Source organism: Cupressus sempervirens, chromosome 10 (genome assembly GCF_028749045.1).
Source record: "Cupressus sempervirens isolate cs-2001-9-10 chromosome 10, ASM2874904v1, whole genome shotgun sequence".
NCBI classification, from domain to species: Eukaryota; Viridiplantae; Streptophyta; class Pinopsida; order Cupressales; family Cupressaceae; genus Cupressus; species Cupressus sempervirens.
In genome coordinates, this window is record NC_143127.1 from 863,564,871 (window position 1) to 863,583,480 (window position 18,610).

Genomic DNA, 18,610 nt, shown 5'->3' on the forward strand with positions numbered 1-18,610 from the left:
AGTGATAACACCTAGCTAACCTGCTGATCAGTAATGCAACTCAAAATGAATGTTAGTACTATTAATTAAAAACATCGATTTAGATATCCCTGAATTCCTGGCTGGAGATTCCTATGTTTCTTTCCTTGAACATCATGTCAAAGATTACTAATCTATAGTACATTTTAAGAATGCTCTTACATAAATTCTAACATAATATCCACCTGTATTACAAACTTGATCCTAACAGTGTTGATTAGTTTAAGATTTTGTCAGTTAATGTGAATCCCTATTAAAATCATGTTTTATTTAAAAGTCTTATACTTAGATCTAAGGTTGTGGCTTCAATCTGATGATCAATAGTGTCCTAATGGTGAATAGAATCCTACCCTTACATGTCAATCTAATTCCATATCAATTAGTATATTATGAATTTGTATACTTTAGAATTGAGTTTGTAGTATCCTATACTAATAGAAATAGACTCAGCATGGACAATACAATATACACCATAAATACCTAGTCGATATAAATAGAAAACTAAAACTCATTCAAAGGATCCAGAAGCAACTAGATTTTTTTCCATCATCGCCTGATGTCAGCTAGATGACACTGAATAAATCTATAATAAGATTTAGCCTAGTGTCAGATAATGATGATAAGAGCATGGGAGACATAAATCCCTGAATGTATTAATAAACCTACGCCTCCAAACAATAAATTAGGAATACAAACTAATATATATGATTTACTAATTCCTAATTCATACATAGAGTTCCTTTTCTAGATGTTTGAGTTATTATCTAGCTGTTCTATTTTTAAAAAAAAACCTTTCTTTTTTGATTAATTACTTTTAAACTATCTTTGATTCTTTCAAATTATTGATTAGTAGCTGTAAATTTTCTCCCACTATCCCTATGTTAACTATGCGAGTAAAATGTTCCAAGGACTATAAGTCACATTCAGCCAAATATATAGATTTTACGTATGTATATTCTTGGGCCAACCTTTGTACCCTTGTGAAAATAGATATCTAAAGGTAATGTGGATGTATCCTTAATCTTTGACTACTCCTCCAAATCTAATTTCGCTAATAGAGTAGTTTTCCCTAATCCCTTTATATTAGTATGGCTATTTGATTCTTATTTACATTGTTATTCCTTATATATTAAAATATTTTCACCATCAACACCCTTATTTGCTAGCTGGTCTGCTTTTTTCTTACCTTCCTGGAAGATATGAAGAATCTGAATATCTTCAAAGTGGGAGTACTTCTTCTAGTTTAGATTTTAAAACCCAATTAGGCATATTCCTTCTCCTAATGGAATTTAGTACAATTTGTGAATCTCCTTCAATAATAAGTTTTGATACACCTAAATTTAGACAAATTTGGAGACCTTCTTGTAGAGCTTCTAGTTCAACAAGGTTGTTAGTGGTTGATCCTATGGATTTAGCCATTTTGGCGATCCACCTACCAGAATCATTATTAATTATACATCCTATTCTAGTAGTACCAAGATTGCCTCTTGAAGCCTCATAAAAATTTAATTTGTCCACCCAGTTAGTGGTGTGATCCATCTAAATTTGTCCCTCGCCTCTTTATTCTTCTTTTTATAAGTAAGTGGAGGATTAATTAGGTTTTTCCAATTCTTTTTCATTAATCCATCTCATAATGAAAATGATCCTTCCTCTTTCTAGGTTTTCCTTAGGTGAGCATTTAAAGTTTCAACTATACATGGCTTAATTTTTTAATCATCTCATCTTCCTTCATGTCCTTGTTGCGAAACATTCTTATGTTCCTTTCTTTCCATATTTCCCACATAAGGATAGAATAGATGGATACATATTTCATAATTTGCTATATATACAATTACATTTATCTGTTGGCCAGCCCTTAATAAAATCATCTAGGGTTCCTAGCATAGGGGTGATCCAAACTAGAATCTGTATGAGCTAATCCCAACAATATTGAGTATATGGACATCTATATAAGATATGATCAATATTTTCACTATCATGCTTACATAACACACATCTTGATGGTCCCTCAATACTCATCTTACTAAGTCTATTAGCAGTTAGGATCCTATTTTGAGATGTCATCCACAAAAAGAATCCTGCCTTTGGTAGACAAGATGAATCATGACATAGTTTAAGTGGGATGTTCACTTCTTCCCATCTTTGGGAATGCGTGATAACTCTATATCCATTTTTAACACTATACCTACCATCTTGTGATGCTTCCCAAATGAGTTTGTCATTTCTTTCTAACTTCTTTATTTTCCTTTTCTAAATGATTTTTTTGTATTCCTTTTTTACTGTTGGTTCCACGTCTATATTCTCCATAGATTTCCATCCCCATCTTATAATTTCATTAATAATTTTTTTAGTTTTATAATTACTGACCTTACTTATGTATAGTTTAACTAATTTCTCTTTGATGCTAGCTGGGATCCTCATGCTATCTACTGAGGGGAAAACGTCCCATGAATCCTCCCAGAAGAGAGCTTCATCACCATTCCCAACATCCCATGTGAGATATTTACTAATAAGGGCTCTGCTTTTGTCTATAAAATTCCAACTTTCAAATACTTTAGGGAGGGTCCTCATTCTAAACGCATAATAGGGATCATTTGCATTAAGGTATTTCTTATACATAATTTTAGCCCATTTATGATCCCTTTCTACAAAGAGATGCCAAGTAAGTTTAGCCCCTAATGATTCATTTTTCCAGCTTAAGTTTTTGATACCTAAGCCTCCTAATTCCTTTGGCTTACATAAATTTTCCCTTTTAATAAGCACCATTTTTTTTTCTTATGTTCATCAATGTCATTCCAGAGAAAACTTATGAGTTTTGCCTCAAGCTTGTTATTAATACTTTTTGATAATGGTAAGTAAGAGAGGGGATATGTTGGGAGGGCAGATAAAACTACTTTGATCTTAGTAACTTTACCCGCTTTAGTGAGCCATTTATCTTTCCACCCTCCTATCCTTTTATCCATTCTATCAAGAATATTATGCCATCCTTTTTTAGTTTTACTATCTTTTTTTATCTCTATTCTTAAGTATTTACATGAGAATGTACCTCTTTTATACCCCATAAGGTTACAAATTTGTTTTTTCATTTCAAGTTTGGTGTTCATGAAAAATATTTCTGATTTTTCTACATTCACCTTTTTACCTGAAGCTTCCATATATTTTTGAATAACCATCTTAATGTTTAAGGCCTCATTTATTGTACTTTCTCTTGGTAAAATGGTATCATATGCATATTGTTGATGGGTTATATTAGCAACATTCTTAGTAACAATAATTCTCTTGATTTTTTCAACATAGTACGCTTTTGTAATAGCTCTACCAAAGGCTTCTACCATGATAATGTATAGGAAAAGGGATAGTGGATCTCCTTGTCTTAAACTTCTAGATGTGTCAAAAAAGCCTTCAAGGGTCCCATTAATGAGAATTGGTGTTTTAGATAAAGATGTGCATTGATAGATAAGATTTATCCATTGGTGAGAGAATTTGAAAGCTTCTAAGGTTTTACATAAAAACCTCCAATCAACCATATCATATGCTTTCTGAATATCTAGTTTCATGAACATGCTTGTCTTTTTATTTTTATTGGTCGAGTGTAATGTTTCCTGAATAATGAGTATCCCGTCTAGTATTGATCATCCCAGTACAAAACTCATTTGTTCTTTTGATATAAGCTTAGGAAGAAATGATTTCTTTTGATTAGCTAAAATTTTGGATAGGATTTTATAGATGGTGTTGCAAAGAGCTATAGGTCTAAAATCCCCTGGATTTTCAGGATCAACTTTTTTGGGTATCAATGTAAGATAGGTATAATTATTTTTTTATAATAATGATCCACCATTTCTTGATGCCTCAATGGCTTTCCAAAGATTAGTTCTGATAATATCCCAACATTTTTGATAGAAGAAGGCCTGGAAACCATCTAGTCCTGGAGAGCTATCTGGATTCATGTTGAATAACATTGATCTAACTTCTTCCAAAGATATGGGTGAGTTTAATGCTTTATTATCTTCTATAGAGATCACTTTCGGTATAGTTTCCAACATTTTCGCTTGAGCTATCATGTTCAAACTTGTAAAATTATTTAATAAATTCTTTAAATGATCTACTGAAATCTTTGTTATACTATCAGGATTCTCAATGATAGTGCCTAAAGCATTTTTTATTTTAGTAATTTTTCTTTTAACTCTATTGATTAGCGTGTTATTATAAATTTTTTTGCTGTTACGATCTCCCTCTTCTAGCCATTTCTCTCTTGATTTTTGCCTCCAAAATATTTCTTCCTTTGCTAAAATGTTTTCCTGTTTAGCAAGGAGTTCTTTTTTGTAGAAAGAAGTTTTCATTGTTCATACCTTCTTTAATTACTTCTATGTTTAATTTCTTTAAACTTTCTTCTATGTCTAGTTTTCTTTAAATATATTGTTGAAATGTTCTTGTTCCACTTCAATATATTTTCTTTAAGCATTTTCATCTTAGATACAAATATATACATTTTAGAACCTTTAAAATTGCCTTGATTCCACCATTCTCTAATGAGATCAATAAAAAATTTGTCTAAAAACCACATTTTTTCACATTTAAAAGGGTTTCTAGTAGGTTTATGAGGTTCAATAAATTCAATCCTCATCGGATAGCGATCTGATCCTACTATGGGAAGGATTGAGGCTTGAATATAAAAGTGTATTCCTCTAAGTTCTCCTTTGAGGAAGAACTTGTCCAATTTCTCAGCGATATATGATAAATTTTCTTTCTATTATTCCAAGTGTACTTACCATTATTAATAGGGATATCAACTAGGTTATTAAGGTCTATCCATTTTATAAATTCCAAAGATGCTTAGGGAATTTGTTGGATACCTCCAAAATTTTCATCTATATTCATGATAGTATTGAAATCTCCACCTATTAGAATAAGTTCATTGCTATGATTTTTTATAAATAAACTTATTTCTTCCCATAACAGTTTTTTATCTCTGCTATGGATCGAGCCATAGATATTTATTAGAATTAACTGTAAGTTAGTCTTCATCCATGAATTGTTTGAATTTATCATATTTATATTTACTTTCCTAGGATTGCAAATCATTCCTAATCCCCTTGATGCTCCTCCAGATTCATGTAAGTTGATGTTCCAGCTACCTTATTTCTTTCCTAGCTTAATTCCTTCTTCCTTATTTAGTTTTGTTTCTTGTAACATTATAATTTTAGAATCAAAATATTTTAAAAATTATATTTTAGTAAACGTTTCTTGCTACCTGTGCATTTAAGCCCCTAGCATTCTAGGTAGTGATCTTCATGCTACTATGGGAAGGTTCTTCCCCTTCTCAGGTTTAAGTAATTGACTTATCTTTTGTTGTTCTTTTGCATGCCCATCTACTTGTCTTAGTTATTTCAAGGACTTCCTTCCTTTCTTATCTTTTTGAATTCCATATTTAGGGGTGCTTATCCCTTCTTGATTCATCAGGATACCTAAATGTTCTATGTTCTCCCATGCATTTGCTACACCATCTGATTTCTTACATTCTTTTATATCTATCTCTTTGTTTTCTAATTCTATCATTATTTGATCAACAAGATTTATCTGATCATCTATACTCATATTTACTACTAAATCTAGTGTATTCCCTTTTCTGCCCACATTTGTAACATCTTCCTGTCCTAAGCATATTCTATCTTTGATTTATTGTTCCTCTTTACTATTCTTATCTTTATCATCAAGTGATTAGAAAATGTCTTCTTAAATCTTCAAAAGTGTATTTATCTCCTCGTAGTTTCAAAACTTGCAGAATTAGTTCCTCTTTTTGTACACCACTTATTTTTATCAATATTATCATGGTTACAAACTTGTATCAATTCATCTATTAATCGTTCCAAGTTTTCTTTATGAGGTTTATCTGCCATTGACATTTCCAGATTGTCATTCTCTGATAGCTCATTATTCAAGAAGTCATGAAAATATTGTATTGGTATTCCTTTCATCTTACTTTGATCATTCTTTCTTACAATGTACCCACTGAGATTATTATTTGGAGATTCTTATGTTGTATTTGGTGTTTGTCAAAATTTGGTACATTTCTTCACTAACTCTTTTTTGGCTTCTATGGTTTCCTTTATAGACTTTTCTTTATGTAGCAACGGGGTCTCTAATACTTCTTTTATGTGTTTATCCTTACTACTCTTAGGAGATGTAACAGAGAAGAGACATTTGTTTTCAATTTCTTTAAGAGTGTTGGTAAAGTTATCCAAAATATTTTTTCCTGGGACCTGGGTTCTTTCCTTGATGCTTTTTCTTTCCAACCCATTTCTTCTGTAACCTTCGTTGTCTGAGCTTTTTTTTGTTTCTTTTTATTCCTTCTATATATATCTGTTGCCTTTTACATCCTAATATAAGTTGTCTTATGTTTTGTTTTTACTCCATCTCTTCTATTGATACCTTTATTACTTTCATCTTTGTAGGTTGGTTCATTTCCCCACTATGGATTAGTGCCTTTATTTTGTTTTATATCTAACAGATCAATTATTTCTTTACTATTATATGATATTAAAGAGTTTCCCTTTTCTTTATTTTGTGCTTCATTTTCTTTCATTTCTTGTAGATTTTCTATAGTTTCTTTCTAATTTTTGTCTACGATATATGTAATTTTAGTTATGACTGTTATTTTTTCTTTAGTTTTTTTTACCAACTTCCAACTTTGCAACTATTTTCCTTGTTGTAAAATGACTACAATTCCCCTGAAATTCTTTTCTAGTCCTTATACACATCATAGGGAAGATGTCTTAAACTCAGAGGTTGGTTGCATAGATTTAAATGTGATTTTTATTTCATTATTTAATCTGATTATTTCAAAGATTTCTCCTTCAAATCTATGAGGATTTAAGTTATAGATAGATCTATTTTTTATCACCTTAACAGGTTAGAGTTCAAGAGTATGAATCTCATAGTTAATAAAAAATTTAATGTTATTACAGTATTTGTATGAAGTGTCTATTCCTATCAAATTCCCCATTGATGAACCTATATTCTTGATAATCTCTATATGCAAAATTTTTAGTGAGAGTGAATGAATTGAAACCCAAGTTGGAATGGAAATTTTTAACAATTCATCCTTTAAAATCTAGTATCCATTCCAAGAATCTAATAGCATAACCATTAAAATAGCAAATAGAGGTAAAGAGAAAATATTTTTTGACATTTTCATCCCTACACTGAATGAACATAGCTCTTTCAGAATGGTGAGATATACTTACCTAGTTTTGACAGAAATCTTGGAGCCAATTAATTAGATTGATCATATCTTGTTTTGGCCTATTCCATAGTGCAAAAACATCAAGATTCTTGCATTCATGACACCACTTTTCACTATCTAGATTGTTGATGATCAATATCTATTCTTTAGCTTTAATATTGGATTGAGCAATCTTTTGAAGTTGACTAGGGTATTGAGAGGGAGAATTGGGAAAAATATTCTTGTGATGTGGGGGAATATATGTTTTTGGAAGGTTATGCAAAGGTTTTAACTATGAGGATTCAGGTTTACTAAGATATGCTTCAAGGGTTTTGGGGGAATTTGCATAAGGTTTATCAACGGGACCTATCTGCTGGGAATATAGAGGTCATCTCTTGCGGGAAACATAGTTTGTATGATTATAAAACCAAAATTGATTGTCAAGGCTATCAATAGAAAAATTGATATTAGATCGATAGCTTTCCTTATTCACAACTAGGGCATTTTGTTTCAAAAATCTCTAAACCGTGCCGATATACCCATTTGGATTAATCACTAACCAAACCCCTATCTTCTCTATGTATTTCTTTGGATAATTTTAATTAGTGGCACCTGATGTATTATTGATGATCTTGTGATTGAGATTCTTGTCCTGCACATTCGCATGGTCCATATCATTTGCCTTAGCTAGGATCGAAAACACAATATTTTTCTTTACTGCGTATCTCAAATTTGTAGATGGAGAGCAGATGTAGGGGTGATTTTCATTGTATTTTTTCCCATTCTTATTTATTTGGTGCTCTAGTAGAGAAGAATGTATCAGCTATTTCTGATGCGAATACACCCTAGGGTTTTGGACATTCCTTTGATATCTTGGATTTGACTACCCACAAACAAGAGGCAATTTTCCCAAAGCATCATCTTCTTCATTGGAAAGAGTCTCAACTTTATCTTTGATATTAGCATTATGTGCTATGTCTTCGCTCTTGTTCTATAGCTTGCCATTTCCTAGAATGGGAGCACAACACCCATAAATTAATAATGCTTGAGTAATTACTAAATTGAATGAAGACATAATCGCATGAAAAAAAATCACGCAAGAACTGGAAGGATTATAATTAAACAAGATCCCCACTATGCCCCTCAAAACCCTAGGGTTTAATAGCTGGAGGCTGGAACTTGAGAGCACCAAGCTATCAAAATTCAATGCAGAGAGTGAAACAGAGTTCTTGCACTACATCTGACAAATCTCAACTGTCTAGTACTATAAGAATTGCCTTTACAGGGATGAATTTTTTCATTGTAGAGGATGTGTAAAAGAGTGGTAGTCTAAGATCTGGAATAGAGATGAATATCGTGTTTACTACTACGTTGTGAAGAACCCTAATTGGGCTTGTAAAGATTTTTCTTAGAGCGAATTGTAATACACAACTGGTTGTTGAAGCTTGAAAGTTTGACAGAGCATTCTAATTGATTTGTGGATACCCAGCCTTCCTTCAAACTGATTGTAAGAATAAATTTTGCCTAGGATAATAGGGATCAATTTGCCAATGATTTGTTTTGTAATAGGTATTGATCTGAAAATGCTCCTGAATCAATTTGAATATATATGGATATGCCAATGAATTGATTCATTCTACTCTTATATATCAATATGTTCAATGATATTTTTCTACACTTCTATTATTTTCTTAAATGCATTACTTGTCCTCCTTTAGATAATCTAGCAAAGCTGAAAGATTTTGATCCCTTGCTTATGAATCATTATCATTGACCATCCAATGATACTTTGCTTATGAATCATAATTAGATTGTCAATCTGTGTTCTGGTGATTGGAATGCGCTCTTACAAATTTAATTGGATTGAGAAAGGAAGTTTGCTGAAATTTGGAAAGAAGATTTATAGATTCTCTATAAATCACTTTGCTTCCGTGATAAATGCAATTCGCTGGAATTTCATTGCCTTTGCTACCTTCAGAAGTTCAGTGACATAGATTATTGTTTATAATATTGATAATTTATAATAGGATTATGTTATTAATATTAAGTGAAATCAGGGTTAAAATTTTACCAAACAAACGGTAGAAACAAAAAGGGACTCCTACCATCCCCACACTAAAGTAGCAGAAAAATACAAAAGCAACAAGAAGTCCAATAGAAAATAACATGATGAGCCTTCAAAACTATGCAACAATGCAAGACTTAACCCTTCCTTCTATTCATTTCCTTTGCGTGTGGCCAGAGGGTCATTTCAAAGGACACAAACTTCATATTATTATTATTTTAATAATGTTTCATCCATCTTTAACTTTGCCAGCCTCATTTTCCTAAGGTTTTGAAACCATGTTTTTTGTGTAGTCCTCTGTATCTAAATCCTCTTGCTCTTTTCCAGCTTCACCTTGACTTGTCATTAGCTTACTCGATCCTGGAAACCTATCTTTCACTCCCTCCTAAAATAGGGGTACATTGTTAAGTTGTAGGAGTATGTTGCTAAGTTGCAACTCCCTTTCAACCCCATTAAATGAGTCATCTTTCCTGACCTTAGCCAACATCTCTTTCACACTAGATTCTTCGAGTATCTGTATTTGATCCGTCATAATAGTCTAAGAAAATATTTTCTTTCTTAGACTATATTGTAAAGAAGAAAATATTTTCTTCTTTACAATTTTCTTTTCTAAATTGTAAAGAAGAAAATATTTTCTTCTTTACAATTTTCTTTTCTACCATGTAATATGATTTAGTAGCATCCTTTCACTAGGATGCCCTCTTCTCTGTTCTTAATTTAGCACACTTTGTAGCCAAAATGTCCAATTGGGAAGTATTTCATGCATTTGAATGGAACACCTTTATAGCCCAAAGATTGCACCCAACATCCATTCTAGGAATTTATTGTAATTTTTGTTAAGGGTCCTTTGGAAAATTCCATTTCTACTAAAATACAGGCAAATGTAGAATGGAATATATTTGAGTTTCCCTTGTCAACCAAAAAAAATTCCCCCAAGGAGTCCCCAATCACCTCAACTCGAGAATCAAACCAAAAATGTAGAGGGAAGTTGGGACACCTTACACATAATGGGATCTTGTAAAAAACTTTTGAATTCAGGCAAAAATCTAGATTCCACAGTGTTAGCATGATTGTGAAATTCTCTTCCCAACACCAAACATGATCACACAAGATCTAGTTTCTATCCTTGATCTTTTCAAACATAACAATGAAGAATCCTTTTGTTGCAAGATAAATCTAAACATAATCATCCATTAGGGGATCCTAGTTATAATAAATCCAGGTGTGTAGCTCCTGTAGACTCGTCCAATATCCTCTAAACCATCTAACTAACCTTAGCTTAGAAAAAGCAACAATAATTTGGGAAACTTCATCATCAATCTCATCATCCAAATTGATAAAGACATTGTTGTTGGATAAGGGAATTAGGACCCCCTATAAATAATATTCTTGTATTATTTTCCTCGTACTCATCTTTTGAGGGGTAGCTCGTAATTGTGTTCCCTCACATTCCCTTGCAATACTAGGTCCCTGTGCGTTGTTGGAAGGAAAGTGAACCCATTAGTGATTGGGTCATCTCCATCTGTAGGTGCATTTAACAACTAGCATGCCCTAGCTAAGGGAAGAACCTTTGTGATTGGGGCTCCCGATATTGTAGATATCCCATTGTTGAAACCATTTCTATTTGTTTTGGCTCCTCAATTTTTATGGGATCAGTTCTTCCAGTTGGCCTGGTGTGAGACATCACCTTTCTCAAAAATCAATATTTATTATCACAATCATTATAACTAGGTCGAATAATTACTCATCTTCATTGGAGAAGAGTTGCCCAAATTTTATGGACGACACTAATAGGAAGAGCTAGGTATCTTGATCTTGTTCCTCAGCAAAGGGATAGAAACCTTAGCCCCATTCTAGAGTTCGACCAATATTGCAGAGCCATTTTCAGATTAACTCACTCACTCAATCATCAAAACGTAAGGGTTTTGGATAATTGGTACAAAGGATGAAGTGAGACTCAAGTTGAGCTTGATGTGTAGTACTGAGACCATTAGCTTAATACTACGCCTCAAAACACACCTTCATACTAACTCGAATGGTTTTGTGTCCTAAATTAATTAATTAATTTTTAAATTGAGTTTTATACAAAGCAATACACTCCCAACTCAATATATAGGGTTTACTAATTATTCACATAAATAAGGATTAAAATCTCAAGAAGTCTTTCTAAGCTAAACCCTAAAACAATAAAAACCAAAAACCTTCAACAATCTAGCAAGCACAATGCAAACAATCATTTGGAAAGAAAATTGAAAAGGGATTTTAAGACCCTCCCTTGATGTACCAGAATGAATTGCAACCACAAAGAATAGTTTCAAAACTAAAAAAGTTCTAAAAGATTTGAATAAATTCTTTAAATTCTCAAAATCCAAACAAGTTCCAAAACCAGATAAATGTTCCCCCAATAATAACCCAAAAACTCTCTAATATATAAAACTTAATAGGTCTTCTAAAATAAGAAACTCAATTATGTAAGAAGAAAAATAAATAAATTTAATAATTAATTTCTTCAATTAAGTCACTTAACTCATCTTTATTTTAAAGGATAAGATTTTATTTATTTATTTTTATCAATAGTAAGATGTTTCTATTGATTCAAAATATATTAGTACATGCATATAGCTATTGTTTGGTAGAGATGACAAAAATACCCCAAACACATACAGAGTTGAAACTACTAATTTGCAAATTTTTAATGGAAACCCCAAAAACTACCACCCATGTCGACACAAAAACAAAAACAAAACTATAAAGACATAACAGAAACACTAGCCCATATTACAAAAAATAGGGCATGATATGGATACCAAGTAGACCCCTAACTAGCTAAACCAACCTGTAACCTCTTCCTTGAAGAAGTTCATGGAAGATGGGCCAACATAGGCTCCGTTTGTCTCAACACCACTTCTAGCCTCACCAACACGACATCGCCATGCTCACCAATAACACCATTGATCTTCACCTTGGCATGAAGTTTCTAGTGAGGGACATGATGACCATCTTTCCCCTAAGATCAGCGGATTTCACCTAGGTTACCTTCCTTTTCATTCTTTATTCAATCCTTACTGTAGGTTTACCTGCATCCAATTTGTTCAAGAATGATAGTGAATCTTGTCGCCCTTTTCTTCACATGCACCATGTGGATCTCTATAGGGTAGGAAGACAACCAAATAACTAGTTGTTGTATCTCACTATTCCTTCCACCAATGAGCCTCCATGGCCGACAATACATGTGCAACCCCACTTTAATATCTAGATGGGCCATAATACCTACTAACCCACCAACTCATTTGGGTTTGAGACACGCTCGAGCCACTCATAACACTTCCTCTCATGAAGAACCCACCAACCATTAAATTCAGGGCCAAATAGAGGGATGAATGTTAAGGTTAATTCTCAACCACAAAATATGTGTTGAGGAACTCCTTCCCTAGCATCAACATTATTGCCTCCCAAAACTTGATGTCATCAACATTGAAAATGTTGTACATCCTCAAAATAGAAATGGAACTAATAAAAGCTATGATTTAGCTCATGGTTTGTAGAGAGAAATTGACCTCCATCACCAAGATAGCCACAACCTAAGTAAGCTCACAAAACAAGGATTTGTAAAACCAAACTAGCCACCACACTCCTTAAAGGTCGACCCATGCCTAAAAAATTGCTCTAACTAGTGTGACCTATCCAAAAATCCTTTTAACCTCCTCTCATCATACAAAGAACCTGAGAAAATTTTGCCCCATACTTCCACTCACCATAATGACCAACCAATCATCATTTGTTATTGCTTTGATATGAGTTGTGTACTTTCTCTACCTTGCATAGAATCATATTTCACAATCAAGTGGTGAGAACTAATGATCACCTTAAAAGGTTACATTTTGAAAAGATAGATCTATGTACTCCAAGTATTGTAGATCCTCAAAAAGTTTATAAGTGTCTGTTAAGAACCCATTTGCTCCAACGTTGGAACGTCTATCAACAATAGAGTTTTCTTCCCTAAGTACGCATGCTACTTTAAAATATTCAAATTCCTTTAGCAGTAGTTGAATCCTCCTGATGTGTTTATTAAGATACCATGTGTACATCTGACCTTTAGCAATCCTATTCCCAGTGATTTTGGAATCACCTTCAAGATGGATTTTTTGAATCCCCAACTTCTCGGCCAGAAGTGAGTTGGGAATCACCTTCAAGATGGATTTTCTGAATCCCCAACTTCTTAGTCAGAAGAACAATATCAACTATTACCAGAGACTTTGCATCATTATTTGTCCCATTGGGAAAATGCTTCAAATAAAATTCACATATTAGGTATAGTCTCTAGGCATTTTTCTTGTTACAAAACTAGTTTGTCAAATTTTTTGTCACTTTGTGCCTTCTAAAATTCATATTTTCTTCCTTTTTAGCCTTTAATCTTGCATTTTTTGACATAAATTGAAAGTAGCCTTAACTATAATAAAGGGCCATTTCAATCACTCAATGCTTAAGATTAATTAAGCCTATTGGGTCATCTTCCTTCTAATTTATTAAAGTTTGGTTTGATGTTGTATTAGGGAACCACTCTTGAACCCCTTATTATCATCAAAACTAATATTTCATCCTACAATAAGGTGTGAAAGAGACCTAATGTTAAAAATAGTTAGGTCATACCACTATTTAAACCCAAAAATTAAATTCTCTAGACTTTTAATGTACATATTATTCATAGACATAAATATAGGTGCAACATCCCTATATCCTTTATTCTTGTCTAGATTATGCATTTATTATCATGAAACAACGCTTTATAAAAAATTTTGCATACTTGTTCAACACTTAGTTTTAAAATAAATAAATAAATAACATAATAAAGATCATAAACATGCTTTTTCTTATGCTAATATTTACCTACATTTTACATCAATAAGCTTGATATTTGCCTTAGAGCTTTGTATATTGTATAAAATAACTCATTATATATTGATAGATGAATATAATAGCCTAAATATAAATAGTATACCTCCTTAAGACTATTTATAGATTAGTCAAATCACACAAAAAAATAACTTAGATAGCTCCCATCATCTTATGATCAAAATGATCATTTATTATTTCACTACTTACTTATAAACCATTTTAAAAAACAATCATGCTTGTTAATTATTAGGTAAGGGGAGTTTTTAAATGACTCAAAACCATTTTAATAATAAGAATAGATCTTGAAGCACAATCATACTCTAAAAAACTACTAAAAAGAGGATTCATAAAAACATTAGTGGAACCATCTAGATACCCTGGAGCGTTAAAGAGGTTCCACCATCAAAAAAGTTCATTGAGGATTTCTCCTTGATTTATGCATTCTAAACATCCTCGTTTAGGAAATAAAATCCTCTTTGGAAGCTAGCATATGATCCTTATGCTTCCAAATAGAGTGTGATTCCCTATTATCTAGCCAACAGTAGAGACAATGGCCCACTTTACCATTGGGATGATAGATAGCCAAATAGTCCTCATAATCTACTAGATAACTAAAGAGTGTGTCTCAACTACTCACATTCATCAAGAACAAGGGATTGTGCCTCTATTATGCACATCCATTTCCATACACTCGAGGGGAGATAAATCATCTACAAAAGCATTTTAAAAACTCCAACTCGCTAAAAACATTTAAAACTCTAAGGAAGACATCAAGCTGAGGTGAAGAAACAATCTTAATATACTTAGAATGAAATGAATAATCTTCAAGGTCGAAGATATAGGCTTTGACAAATTTTTAATGGTGTATTCCATTTTCTAAAACACACAAAGAGGGGAAAATAGTTTCCCTTTTCTAGACCCAAAAAGGACCATCAACAATGAACTCAATTATGGGCATCTGAACAAGCTTACTTACCTTCAAATATGCTTCTCATAGAATATTTAAAAGAAGTTAATTTTCCTCATGGTCATCTCTAAAAATCATAATACCATCCACATCGAAGAGGGATAACTCATAATAATAAAGAGAATAAGGAAATACTTTTTCTGACTGCCCATCAATCATAGTCAATTTTCCCATCCACGTCATCTTATTTGCATCTTCACGGTCACCTATATAAACTTTAAAGAGACTCCCATAAGAAAATGCCAATGTAAGGGTTTAATAATGCCACCCACCTCATCTTCATTTATATCAGCTTCCTCTTTAACATCCTCTACTGAAATAGATGTCACTACCTTTTGGATTGAAGAACTTGCCTTCATAGTAATCACCTTTACAACCTTCACTACAATGACCCTCACCTGCTACATCACATTCCAATCAAAAGGAGGTTGAGTTTCGTTAAGTGATCATAACATTAAACATGTTATTTTTTCAAATAAGCCTATAGTCTTATCCTCTTATACTTTAAACTTTATATATTTTTCAATTTCTTCACAAATAAGTTTGAATGGTGTTTATTTTGCCCTTATTTTCTTTTACTTATAGTGCCAATACACTTATTTTTTATTTGAAAGAAAAATATCTCTCATTAATTTATCTAAAAGTGTATATTAGCAATTCTTCATAAGATGCAAATGGTTAACTCGATGATCAAACTCAAGAGTAGTTAAATTTATTTTTTTGGTCAAGATTTATTGCAATATAATTCCACCTTAGAGTTACAGATGATAATATTTTTTTCACAACCACCTATTTCTTTAGAAATTCTCTATCAATGGAAAATTTATTGAGTACATCCATCTTATCGAGTATATCACTTAGCCTTGTATAGTAATCAGACACACTTTGTTTCTACATCTTCAAATCTTCAAGATTTCTCTTTAAGCTTGTAGCTTAACTACTTTGATTTGATACGTAGGAGATGTTTTCTACAATAAGTCAAACTGTGATATTTCTATTAGGATTTAACTATGTAGTTCTTGAGGCAAACCCATTCACCCATGTTTTATGAGTAGTAGTTCACACGAACCCATCTCTCATGAGAACGAATGAAACACTTAGTGCTCATTTGATCTCGGTGATGCTCATAGAGGCAAAAAACCCCCTAAGCTTTTTGATGCTTCACCTCTACGAGCATCACCTAGATCCAATGAGTGCTAAATGTTCCATTCATTCTCACGAGAGATGGTTTCCTATGAACCACTACTCATGAAACATAGGCCAACGAGTTTCACTCAAGAACTATACAGTTAAACCCTGATGCAATATCACTACTTTGATTTGATAATTTCCTTAACAAGCTTCTTGTAAATTATTCTAGGAATTTATGGTTGTCTTTGGACCTCTAGTTCTATAAAGATTGGCCGAAACAATGAACTCTTAATAGTCACTTTGTAAATTTGGTGAGAAAAGATATATAATCTAAATAGTTGAGCAATCCTCTCAATGATGGACATGAAGTGTGATGTAAAACATTAGTGATGTGAAACAATTCTATTTAATAAAAAGTACATGAGGAAGGATCATGGAAATTGGATGAGTTTAATAAAATTAACTCTTCAATAATATATAAAAAACAACAGTCAAAAAATATTATTTAAAACTTAGAATAAATGATTTTTTATTTTTTCTTAAAAATTTATCAATAAGAGATCGAAGCTAAGATTAATTATTATTTTATTAAACACAGGTAGATTTGAACCCAATGAGCAATCCTCTCAATGATGGACACGAAGTGTGATATAAAACATTAGTGATGTAAAACAATTCTATTTAATAAAAAGTACATGAGGAAAGATCATGGAAATTGGATGAGTTTAATAAAATTAACTCTTCAATAACATATGAAAAACAACAGTCAAAAAATATTATTTACAACTTAGAATAAATGATTTTTTATTTTTTATTTTAAATTTCTCGATAAGAGACCGAAGCCAAGATTAATTATTATTAATTATTATTCTATTAGACAAGGGTAGATTCAAACCCAATGAGCAATCCTCTCAATGATGGACATGAAGTGTGATATAAAACATTAGTGATGTAAAACAATTCTATTTAATAAAAAGTACATGAGGAAAGATCATGGAAATTGGATGAGTTTAATAAAATTAACTCTTCAATAACATATAAAAAGAAACAGTCAAAAAATATTATTTAAAACTTAGAATAAATGATTTTTAAAAAAAAATTATCGATAAGAGGCCGAAGCCAAGATTAATTATTATGTATTATAATTAATTATTATTTTATTAAACACAAGTAGATTCGAACACAAGACCTCTTCGATAAGAGGCTCACAATTTACCGTTATGTTGTAGGCTCTTGCCTAACTTAGAATAAATGATTACTTCACAAATATTATTAATTATTAAAAAATACATCTCTTTCAATAAAGATATTTTTTTTTAAATAATAATAATGAAATTACACTATTATGCCCATGTTTAGAAAAATTTATGTTTGAGAAGTATATGCACAACTCAAGATATAATGTATTTTAATTAACTAGCACTTACATACCCATAAACAATTCATTTGGAATTCTTAAAATGAGAATAATAGCTTCTTCTTTTTTTTTTAAATCAGTAAAGGGCCACAGCCTTGGATCATTTTATTAAAAGTAAATTAAACATACATAGCGTTACTCCGTTCAAATGGGCACTAGTAGGAAAGAACGGAGAAGAAAACATTTAGTCTTGCCCGAGACTTACATCCTATATTATTACATTTTCATAGGAGGATACCCCAAATCTTGTAAATTACAGAAAATTACACATGGGCATTCCCATGGAAAATTTGTCTAGCTAAAGACTCCTTCCATCTTATAAACAATAATGTCAAATGCCTGATTTCATAATATACCTGTCTAAAAAAATCTATCTCCAAAATAACATGAATCATTAGTTGGGTTAGTTAATCCAATTCACAAAATTAAATAAGGAAAACCATTAATAAAATATAATTACATTACCTTATCTTGTAAGGGGGCAATCTTAAATATTAAACTCCTAGTTAACTAATGACATATTAGTTAATCCTATTATCCTAATACTATGACTAGATTGAAATTTAAAGTTACTTAACTCAAAGAGTTATCTAAAACCACCAAACTATCTTAGGAATGAAACCACTAATCCCTGAATAGATTGATGCTCGGGCATCAATTCCTTCTTTACAGAACTTCAAAATAGCAATTTCCATTTTTTACATACAGAGCTTTATGTAAGCAATAGAGGATATGTCAATCCCTCAAATCTAAAAAGATACTATTGTAATCAAATTCTAATCACTTTGTATGCTTACAATCCATACTCATGAGATTTACAGACTTAAATAATAAAGAAACATCCAGTGTTTAAATAAAGAAATTCCTACTTTGATATCCCTTGTTCCAAGTTAT